This window comes from Oratosquilla oratoria, chromosome 28, assembly GCF_046742065.1.
Source record: "Oratosquilla oratoria isolate Oo_2021 chromosome 28, ASM4674206v1, whole genome shotgun sequence".
Lineage (NCBI taxonomy): Eukaryota > Metazoa > Arthropoda > Malacostraca > Stomatopoda > Squillidae > Oratosquilla > Oratosquilla oratoria.
Genome location: NC_134804.1, coordinates 780,046 through 792,406, shown reverse-complemented (window position 1 = coordinate 792,406; position 12,361 = coordinate 780,046). Strand labels below are relative to the sequence as shown.

At 40.1% G+C, this 12,361-nt stretch overlaps 1 protein-coding gene across 21 annotated transcripts in view; it reads left to right on the top strand.

The window, feature by feature from the left end:
• Positions 1-12,361, top strand: part of LOC143040212 (uncharacterized) — a 317,769-nt gene that overhangs the window by 107,195 nt on the left and 198,213 nt on the right. The window contains exon 1 of one of the 21 annotated variants that reach the window (XM_076210891.1): positions 8,794-9,253. The exons of the other annotated variants lie outside the window; for them this stretch is intronic. The gene's annotated coding sequence lies outside the window, so the exon portion shown is untranslated. Of the gene's footprint in view, positions 1-8,793; positions 9,254-12,361 lie in introns of those variants that run through there. 21 annotated transcript variants of the gene reach the window in all.

Below are 12,361 nucleotides of genomic sequence, written 5' to 3'. Positions count from 1 at the left end.
TTTTACCCACATTTATCTTCAGCTTTCTTCTATCACACACTCTCCCAAACTCTGTCACCAGCTTCCTCAATCCTTCCTCCGATCCTGCCACAAGCGCAGTGTCGTCCGCAAACAACAGCTGGCTCACCTCCCACTTTTCTCCATTTTCTTTAACCATCTCCAATCCCTGACCCACTACCCTTGCATTTACCTCTCGCACCACCCCATCCATGTATAAGTTGAACAGCCAGGGTGACATAACACATCCCTGACAAAGTCCCACCTTTACCTCAAACCATTCACTCTCTCCATTTCTATTCTTGACACAAGCTCTACTACTCTCATAAAAACTCTTGACAGCTCCCAAAAGCTTTCCTCCTATCCCGTATATCCTCATATCCTCCCACAGTGCCTTTCTGTCTACCCTGTCGTAAGCCTTTTCCAGATCCATAAAGGCCCAGAAAACATCCTTCCCCTTACCTATAGCTTTCTCACATATCTGTCTTACCACAAAAATCTGATCTACACAACCTCTACCTGTCCTAAACCCACACTGTTCCTCACCAATTACTCCCTCTGTTCCTCTCCTAATCCTCTCAATCAAGATCCTCCCATAAGCCTTCCCAACTACACTTAACAAGCTAATCCCTCTGAAACTACTACATTCACACTTGTCCCCCTTTCCCTTGTAAAGTGGAACTATACAGGCACTCCTCCAGTCTTCTGGCACTCTACCCTCTCTCCAGCAAACATTAAATAACCTCACCAACCAGTCCACCATCGCTATATCTCCTTTTTTAAGACATTCTGCATGGCATCCATCCAGACCAGGTGCCTTACCTTTTGTCCCTTTCCTCTTCCTCCATCTGTCCTCCACTCTCAACTTACCTTCCACCAGAAAATGATCTGATATTCTCCCACCTTCTCCCCTTAGCACATGTACATCCTTAACTCTTCCTATCATAATCCTATTTACCACTACATAGTCCATTAAAGCTCTATCTACCACCTTTCCCTCCACCCTCTCCCATGTGTACTTATGCTTGACTTTCTTCCGAAACACTGTATTTGCTATCATCAACTCTCTAGACACATTTCCACCATCAACTCTCCACTACGATTCTTTCCTGGAACACCACATTTCCCAACCACTCCATCAATTGGCTCCTTTCCTATCCTAGCATTTAGGTCTCCCAGTACTATTACATTTACACTTCTCCCTAAACCCTCTATGCACTCATTTAAATCTATCCAAAAGGCCTCCCTTTCTACATTCTTCTCACTGCCAGGCCCATATGCACTTACAAAAACCCACATCTCCTTTCCCAGTTTCACCTTCATCCACATTATCCTTGAGGAAACCTCCTTCCATTCCACTACACGTTTACCTATCTCTTCACTTACTAGTATAGCCACCCCTTCCCTCCCTCGCTCTCTCTTCACTCCTGATAACCTCCCACTTACACTCCCAAACTTACAATCGCCCTTCCCTTTCAGCTTAGTTTCACTCAAAGCCAACACATCCATCTTTCTTCTCACAAACATACTACCTATCTCTTCCCTTTTACTCTCATCTGTACCACATCCACGCACATTAACCCCTTCCATATGGTGCCGCACACATAGGCGTCATGAGGAGCAAGTGGATTCGCGACGCTGCCATATCGGCGTCTTGATTATATTTATTGTAGTCGCCCCTGTGTTTTTACATTCTCCCTAATCTGCTCTTAATCCCATTCTCTGTGGTTATCCAAATTAACGGGTGAAAGAGAGAACGATCGATATAAGCGGTGACCATAGTTTATGATGCGAGTATTATTACGACATGTCGTACGGCTGGCATTGGCTGCTGCCCGCGAGATTTAAGTCCCGTAGTGAAGTGGTTAAAAGACCCAAACCTTAGGGTGCTGGACCGAGGCCCTCCAGCCCCTCTTATGCCTCTGCCTTTTTTTCTAGGAATGTGCCCTGTAGGGCTACAAGGAGAGGGATGCCTAGTCCCAATCCCCGTCCCTTTTTTTTCTCGCCTCTTACAATCCAAATGGGAATAATTGGTGGCAGTATTCTTTTCCCCCATCACAGGGAATTCTCCCACCATAGAAAAAGAAAATACTCAGAGAAATGGTACAGTATAGCAACAAGGGTTGTGGGACAGCATAACGGAGGGACAGTCGTAGTATAAAAGTGTCATAATTTTTCTATGAACAGAGTTTTCCTCTATCATAGACAAAATTATGTGTGGCTCTGGTCCGTAGGGGCGCCCCATATAGACCCTAAAGTATCGACTGCATGCTACTTTGCCACAGTAACAAGCAGCCAATACCCCAGATGGGGAGCCAATACCCCAGACGGGGGCCAATACCCCAGACAGGGATGATTTATTTTTGATATTTGGAATAAGTTTTGTGGCTTGCAGTTGTACACACTCAGGCCAGTTTCTTCCAGCAGCCATTCATTGTTTTCCTGTCACCTTCCATGCTGCAATAATATTGTTAATGGTCTTCTTGATATTATAATTGGCCCAGCATCTCCAGTCCCCACCCCATTAACCTTGCATTTACCTCTCATACCACCCATCCATGTATAAATTGAACAGCCAAGGAAACATAACATACTCCTGGTGAAGCCCCACCTTTACTTTGAACCACTCACTCTTTCCATTTCTAATTCTAACACAGGCTCTACTACTCTCATAAAAACTTTTGACTGCTCATAACAGCTTTCCTCCTACACCATATATCTCTAATACCTCCCACAGCACCTTCTTGTCTACCCTGTCATAAGCTTTTTCCAAAACCATTAAGGCCTGAAAAACATCCTTACCTTTTCATATAGCTTTCTCACACATCTGCCTTACCACAAAAATCTGATCCATGCAACTACCTTTTCTAAACCCACACTATTCCTTACCAATTACTCCCTCTGTTCCTCTCCTAATCCTTTCAATCAAAACCCTTCCATAAGCCTTCCCAACTACACTCAACAAACTGATCCCTCTGAAACTACTACTCACAATTTTCCCATTTTCCCCTGTAAAGTGGAACTATGCAGGCACTCCTCTAGTCCTTCAGCACTCTATCCTCTTTTAGACAAACATTAAGCAACCTCACCAACCAGTCCATCATCACCGTACCTCCCTTTTTTTAGACACTCTGCATGGCACCCTTCCAACCCAGGTGACTTTCCTGCTCTCATCATTTTAGTAACAGCTTTCACCTCCTCTTTCCTTATTTCTCATCTATTTTCCTCATTCATCACTCTCATTTTCTTAGTGCTTCCCACTGCAACTACCTTTCCCTCCCTATTCTCCTTCACATTTAGCAACTCCCTAAAATACTCTGACCATCTTACTCTTACTCTCTTCCATTATCTTCTCCCCATCTACACCTTTCACCTTATCTTCTCTACTTGATTCACCTCCTCTTCCTCTCTTAATATCCTTCTATTTTTTGTTTTTTATTACTTTCAAAATTTTCTGTCATACTCCTACCCCATTTCATATCTGCTCTCCTCTATGACTCTTATTTTACATTTTACTTCTCTTTTCTTTGTACCTCTCATATCATTCTCTCAACCTATTTTGTAACCAATCTGTGAATGCTTGTTTCTTGTTTTGTACAACCTTCTTTGCTTCATCATCCCACCACTCACTACCCTTCCTTCTGTAATATTTCCTCCTGTCCTTGCTCCATGCACCATCTTTGCTCACCCTGTTACTCTCTCCTTGAACTATCCCTATTCCTCCTCCACTCCTAGTTCTATTCTGTCTCTCAGCTTCTTGTACTCCTCCTTTACTTTCTCATTGAAGCAGCTTAATCTAAGTATCTCCCTACCCTCTGTCCTTTTTCTCATTCTCCATTTATCCTCCACTCTCAGCTTACCTTCCACCAAAAAAATTATCTGATATTCCCTCTCTCCCCTTAGAACATGCCTGTTGGGAAAAATTTGCAAATGATGGAACAAAGACAGAAGAGAAATGGAATATTTTCAAAGAAATAATGAGGGAACAAACAAATATGTGCCTAAGCAAAATGCAAAGATCAACCTAAACTGTTCTACAGATATGTAAACGACAAACTAAAAGACAAACACAAAATAATGAAATTGTGAAGGAAATCAAGAGTACACAGATGTAGAAATGGCCAAAGTAATGACCAGACACTTTAAGTCTGTTTTTACAATTGAAAGCTCAATGTTGTGGGATGATAGTCATCAGGAAGGATCCCCTAAAATGGAAGAAATAATGGTGACACAAAGAAAGAGACCAAATAATGAAACTCAATGTCAGAAAGTCACATGGGCCAGACAGAATAGCGAACTGGATATTAAAAGAATGCATAGATGAACTCACAGACAAAATACACAAGACAATTGTCTTCTCACTCAAAGAAGGAAAAGTACCACAAGACTGGATGAATGCTAATATTGTACCAATATATAAGGGAGGAAATAAAGAAAATCCAACAAATTATAGACCAGTATCCCTTACAAACACAATTGCAAAAATATGTGAGTTATTAAAAACAAATGGACAAAACACTTGGAATAGAACAAAATATTAAACCCCAACCAATTTGGATTTAGAAGTGGAAGATCATGTACTACTAACTTAATATGTTTTTACACAAGATTGCTAGACATACATACATACATATACCAAGGCTTTTTCCCCCTTCCAAGGGAGGTAGCCAAAAAGGGAAAGGCATAAAAACACTCCCACCCATTTCATCCCTAAATACACTCCACACCCCTCCCACCCTCCCTCTCATCTGAGCACCTCCTGGATGACAGGTCATCCCTGCACCCTGCCCACCGCCCTGGGTCAGAAGCAGTGTCGCAAGACACAGCACATCCACAGCAAGGCCGCTTCATTTAATCGGCGACCCCCCTCTCCGTCCCCCCTTGCATATAAGGAGAGGACGGGGAGAAATCCCTTCGGGCTGCGTCAAAATTTACTCACACATACTACCCCACCCCCCACCCCCCCGCCCATTCCTCCTCATGCAATCACAACATCATCCATATACAACCATTCTCCACTCACCTCTGTCTTCTGTCCTCTCCCTTCCTTCCTCAACAGACATTCCCCTCTTCCCCAAAGCCCCCTTCACCCCATCCATCCACCTCATCCTAGGACGTCCCCTCATGTTCACTCCCTCCACATCTGCCTTCCATACCTCTTTTACTAGTCTTTCTTCACTCATTCTTTCCATGTGTCCAAACCATCCTAATATTCTTTCATCAATCCTATCTCCCAGCTCCTTTTTCACCCCTGTTCTCCTCCTCACCTCCTCATTTCTCACTCTATCCAGCCTAGTAACCCCCACCATACTTCTCAGACACCTCATCTCAAACACATTCAAACTCCTTCTCTCTTCTCTTTTCGGCGTAATTATCAGTAACGACCTCAAATCATCCAAGCAGTGTATTTCAGCCTCTTGAGAAAGCAAATAAGATTCTGGGATTGATTGCGAGATCTTTTGATTTCAAAAGTCCATCACTCATTAACAAGCTATATAAATCGTTAGTTCATCCACATTTGGAATATGCTGTTTCCGTATGGTCACCGAATCTCATTAAAGACATTGACAGACTGGAAAAAGTACAACGGCGAGCCACAAAACTGATTCCCAATATCAAAAATAAATCATACGAAAATCGACTTAAGCACATGAATCTGTTTTCCCTAAAAAAGCGTAGACTCAGAGGTGACTTGATACAGGTCTTTAAGATTTTAAAAGGGAATTGACAACATCAAAAGTGACCAAATTTTCACATTGAATGAGAATCAGACAAGAAACAATGGTCTCAAACTGTCCGGAAATAGATTCAATTTGGAAGTAGGTAGAAACAACTTTGCCAACCGTGTAGTTAATGAATGGAATAAACTTCCTGCACAGGTAGTGCAATGTAGTTCAGTTCAAAGCTTTAAGAATCATTTAGATAAATACCTAAGATGCTGTAATGATTATAATTTATGTTATATTATTTGTTTTTGTTTTGTTATAATTTGTCTGTTTGATTTTCATTTATTATTAGTTATATGTCAATTTATAATCATTTACTATTTACCTGTTTGTTTGTTATTCAACTATACCTATGCATTTGTGTATTTTATTTGTTATTTTTACATTATTATAGTTTTAATTTATTATTAATATGATATGTATATATGTGTGTGTATATATATATGTATGTGTTTTTTTTTTTTTTTTTTTTTTTTTTTTTTTTTTTTTTTTTTTTTCCGACCTAGATATGGATCAAAAGGTCTCCTGTCGGCATGCTCCGCCTTTGTAATCCTTTATGTTCCATGTTTCTTCCCCATACAGTGCTGTTGGCACAATCCTTCATACAGTCTCCTCTTTGCATCCATTCCCAAATGTCTATTCCTCATTACACTCTTTAATCCACCAAGGCATTTACTCGCTTCTCTCAATCTACATTCTACCTCCACCTTCACTCCACCTTTTCCTGCTACACTTGCACCCAAGTATCTAAAACTATCCACTTCCTCCAGTCGCTCTCCCTTAATGTTCACTTCCAGTCTACTGCCACTTTCACCCCTTGTACATCTCATCACCTTACTTTTACCCACATTTATCTTTAGCTTTCTTCTATCACATACTCTCCCAAACTCTGCCACCAGCTTCCTCAATCCCTCCTCTGACCCTGCCACAAGCGCAGTGTCGTCCGCAAACAACAGCTGGCTCACCTCCCACTTTTCTCCATTTTCTTTAACCATCTCCAATCCCTGACCCACTACCCTAGCATTCACCTCTCGCACCACCCAATCCATGTATAAGTTGAACAGCCAGGGCGACATAACGCATCCTTGACGAAGTCCCACCTTTACTTCAAACCACTCACTCTCTCCATTTCTAATCCTGACACAAGCTCTACTACTCTCATAAAAACTCTTGACAGCTCCCAAAAGCTTTCCTCCTATCCCATAAATCTGCATAACCTCCCACAGTGCCTTTCTGTCTACCCTATCATAAGCCTTTTCCAGATCCATAAAAGCCCAAAAAACATCCTTCCCCTTTCCTATAGCTTTCTCACATATCTGTCTTACCACAAAGATCTGATCTACACAACCTCTACCTGTCCTAAATACACACTGTTCCTCACCAATTACTCCTGTTTCTCTCCTAATCCTCTCAATTAAGATCCTCCCATAAGCCTTCCCTACTACACTTAACAGGCTAATCCCTCTGAAACTACTACATTCACACTTGTCCCCTTTTCCCTTGTAAAGAGGAACTATACAGGCACTTCTCCAGTCCTCCAGTACTCTACCCTCTCTCCAGCAAACATTAAATAACCTCACCAACCAGTCCACCATCACTGAACCTCCCTTTTTCAGAAATTCTGCATGGCATCCATCCAGACCAGGTGCCTTACCTGCTTTCATCATCTTTACAACTGCCTTCACCTCATCCTTCCTTATTTCTCCTCCATTCTCCTCACTCATCACTCATTTTCTTCGCATTTCCCACTGCAGCTATCTTTCCTTCCCTATCCTCCTTCACATTTAGCAACTCCCTAAAATATTCTGCCCATCTTCCCCTTACTGCCATCTCTTCCATTATCATCTCTCCATCTGTACCTTTTACCTTTTCTTCCCTACTTGGTTCGCCTCCTCTTCCTCTCTTAATTTCTTTCCAAAACATCTTTTTATTACTTTCAAAATTTTCTGTCATACTCCTACCCCATTTCACATCTGCTCTCCTCTTTGCCTCCTTTACCTTTTGCTTTACTTCTCTTTTCTTTTCTTTGTACGTCTCATATGACTCCCCCGTCCTCTTTTGTAACCAATCTGTGAATGCTCGCTTCTTCTCTTCTACAACCTTCTTTGTTTCCTCATCCCACCATTCACTACCCTTTCTTCTATTTCCCCCTGTCCTTCTTGTTCCACACACCATCCTTGCACACTTTAAGACTCCCTCCTTGAACTATCCCCATTCCTCCTCCACACCCATCTCTGCTCCATCCTTTACTCCCTCCCACTCCTCCTTCAGCTTCTTTTCGTACTCCTTCTCCTTTTCCTTTTCATTCAAGGAGTTCACTCTAAGAACCTCCCTACCTTTTGTCCCTTTCCTCTTTCTCCATCTATCCTCCACTCTCAGGTTACCTTCCACTAAAAAATGATCTGATATTCCCCCACCCTCTCCCCTTAGCACATGTACATCCTTAACTCTTCCTATCATAATCCTATTTACCACTACATATTCCATTAGCGCTCTATCTACCACCCTTCCCTCCACCACCCTCTCCCATGTGTACTTATGCTTGACTTTCTTCCGAAACACTGTATTTGCTATCATCAACTCTCTTTCTAGACACATTTCCACCATCAACTCTCCACTACGATTCTTTCCTTGAACTCCACACTTCCCAACCACCCCATCGATTGGACAATTTCCCACCCTAGCATTAAGGTGTCCCAGTACTATTACATTGACATTTCTTCCTAAACCCTCTATGCTAGACATAATACAAGAAAGAGATGGCTGGGCAGATTGTGCCTTCCTGGACCTACAAAAGGCTTTTGATAAAGTACCACACAAAAAACTACTAAGAAAATTTGAACTGATAGGTGGAATATAAAGAAAATTATTGGAGTGGATGGGAGACTTCTTGAAAGGAAGAAAAATGAGAGTGATACTTCGAGAAAAGAACTCAAAATGGGTAGACATGATAAGTGGAGTACCCCAAAGCTCTGTATTGGCTCTGATAGTGTTTGCTATTTATATAAACAACATGGATGAAGGAATTAAATGCTACATAAACTTCTTTGCAGATGATGCAAAACTATTGAAGAGTAACGAAGAAGACTGTAACTCTTTTTAGGGAGATCTGGACAGTCTGGAACTGGAGTGAAAAGAACGAAGTGGGAGATCTGGACAAAGTCTGGAACTGGAGTAAAAAGAATGAAGTGAATTTAAACATTAGAAAATGTAGTATAAAGAAATTTGGAAAAAGCAAAAATAGAATATCCAGTTAATACAAAATTGGAACAAAAAAAGTTACAGGGATGATTTACTTAAATGGGACAATAGAAATACAAGGAGGCACAAGAAGAAACTTAAGAAGTACAGTTACAGAAGAGATCTGAAAAAGAATAGCTTTCCACATAGAGTGATAGATACATGGAATAAATTGAAAGAGAAAACAGTGAGTGCTAAAACTATACAAGACTTTAAGAAAGAACTGAATGCAGAAAGATACAAGTGCGGGTCCCTACGAGTATAGCTCTTCTCCTGAAAAATACAACTAGGTAAATACATCCAAAACTCTTTCTACTCTTCTTCTGGTTACCACTATATAGTCCATTAAAGCCCATCTACCAGCCTTCCATACACCATACTCTCCCCTGTGTACTTATGCTTGACTATCTTCCTAAACACTGTACTTGCTATTATTAACTCACTTTCTAGACAAATCTCCACCATCATCTCTCCACCATGATTTTTTCCTGGAACTCCACACTTCCCAACCACTCCATCTATTGGTTTATCTGCTACCCTAGCTATGTAGGATAATTAGAGAATAGGAGACAGGTCCCTACAAGCTTTACTCCTTTTCCTGTATACTACAATAAGGTAAATACATCTCCCATCCCAATTTCATCTTCACCCACATTAACCTTTAAGCACTTCACTCCACCATGTGCCTATCTATTACATCATTTACCAGCCACTCCTATCCTTCCTTACCCCCTCATCACTGCTGACAATCCCCACCACACTCCTAAACTCAAAATCACCCCCTCTCATTCAAGTTACTTTCACTTAAACACTTACACATCTATCTTCCTTCAAACAAAAAAAAGCCAATTTCTTTCTGTTTACAGTCTTCTTTACCACAGATACACAGATTTAATGATACTACAAAAAAAATTGTTAGCCTTCTCTTGTTGTGAATGTCTTGATATTTATTTTTGTTTATTTAATTTGTTTATATATCTATTATTTTATTAATTACTTTATTTTTTATGGTATGGATGGTGTGTGTCTGGGAATAGTGTTGAATGTCTTATTTATGTGTAGTCACTGTGATTGTACAAGGAGCTAAGATAGAAACAACAACAAATAGGTGAAGGATAGGTGCCTTAATTCCTGTTATGGGGGAAAGAACCTATGTATTTTACTGAATTGCTGTATACAGGAAAGGAGCAATGCGTGTTGGGTCCTGTCTCCTATTCTCTGATTTTCTAACATAACCAAGACTCAAATTCATATATGGTTCCAACTTAATCTATGTTTTTGATTTCCAATTATCATGTTTGGATTTGAGCTCATATATTGTTTGAGCTAGGGCTGTATCACCTTCTAAGTTATTGTACATCTATATGGAAAAATGTATTTCTTCACATCCTTTCAACATGTGGTATTTCTTAATTTACTTCCATGACCTCTTAATGCCCTCCCATCTTTAATCAGGAGATCTCTTCTATCAATGCAATCTATCCCCATTAATGACCTGAACACTAATCATGTCACCTTTTTCTCTTCCATCTTTCAAAGTTGGCAGACCCAGTACTTAGTCTTTCCTCATATGGTTTATCTTGCTTATATCCTTCACTCTATGTGGGAACAATATTACAGATGCATATTCCAGTCCTGGATGTATCAGGGTTTCGATGAGTATATTTACCTTGTTGTATTATATGGGAAGGGGAGCTGTGCTCGTGGTGACCTGTCTTTGTATCTCACAACATCTAGTTTGTTCTTAAATTCTTGTATGGTGTTTGCATACATTATTGTTTCATCCAGTTTGTTCCAGATATCAACCACTTGATGTGGAAAGTTTTCTCTCTCTCTCTCTCTCTCTCTCTCTCTCTCTCTCTCTCCAGATATCTTCTATAACTATCCTTTTTGGGTTTCTTTTCATGTCCATGTTTGTCTTCTATCTCACTTTATTTAGCCTTCTCTGTCAAGGACTTCCGTGCCTCTCATGATTCTCTAAATGGCCAATAGATCTCTCTTTCTCTTCTTTGTTCCAGGGTTGGTAGTTCCAGTTTGGACAATCTTTACTTGTATGTTGATCTTTGTCATTGTTCTTTGGATTCTTTCTATTTTCCTTATATTATTTTTAGCACTGGGTGACCATAGTGTTGCTGCGTACTCCAGGCTTGGTCTTATCAGTGTGACTAGTATTTTCTTCACCTCATCCAAATAATTAAAAGCCACCTTTATTGATCTTAGTAAATTGTAGGTTTCTCTATTTTGTTTATCTGCTTATCTGACATGTCTTTGGTGATGATTACTCCTAGGTCCTTCTTGAAACCAACTTTCTTTACTTCCTTTGCACCCATTTTATATTGGTCTATGTATATATATTTATACTTGTTTCCAAATTCCATTGTACTATGTTTCTTAATGTTGAAGTCAACTTCCCACTTCTGACTCCATTTCCAGACTTTGTCCAGATATCTCTGTAGCAATTCACAATCTTTTTCCATACTTATTTTCTTTGGTAGTTTTGCATTGTCTGTAAAGAAGTTGATGTAACATTCTACACCTTCATCTGTAGTAATTAATTGATTACAAAGGAGAGCGATAGAGAACTTACCTGTTTGAGTTCTCTAACTAATCATCGGAAATGAATAGAATTCTTGAGGCTTCGACCTCTGTAGAAATCCTTAGCCGAGGTTTGATTGTCCTTCTGGTACCAGGGTTAAAGCTTGTCTGGCGTTCAGTCCACAAAACTTAGTCTCGTTCGGCTGGACTTCTAACGAGTCTTCAAAACGGCTTTGAAGCCACGGGACAACTGATACTTCAAGTAAGTTCTCAAGTTCCCAATTTGTTAATCAAAATTACAACATAGGCTTAAATAAATAATAAAGAGGGAGGGGAGTTTAATAATATATTAATTAAAATGATGATAGTGTGGTATGAAGTTACAGGAAAGGTTCCCGATTCGAAAATTAAATAAGCTTTCGGGAAATTGCCATAGCTCAAGGTAAACAATGCCATTCCCGTAACAACAATTACCACACATCCATGTCATTTACATATATGGCAAACATTGTTGAAGCCAGTACTGAACCCTGTTGGACTCCACTTATCATTTTTTCCTAAGTAGAGATTTTATCTCTGAGTACCACTCTCATTTTTCTCTCGTTCAAGAAATCTTTAACCCATTTTAGTAGTTTTCCTTGTACACCTGTTGTTTCGAGTTTTCTTAATAATAATTTTTTGTGTGGTACTTTATCAAACACCTTTTGTAAGTCCAGGAAAGCACAGTCTGCCCATCCTTCCCTTTCATGCATTATATCTATTAACCTTGAATAGAAACAAATCAAAGTTGTTGCACATGATCTTCCCTGTTTAAAACCGAATCGTCCTGGATTTAGTATATGGTTCACCTCCAGATGTTTATT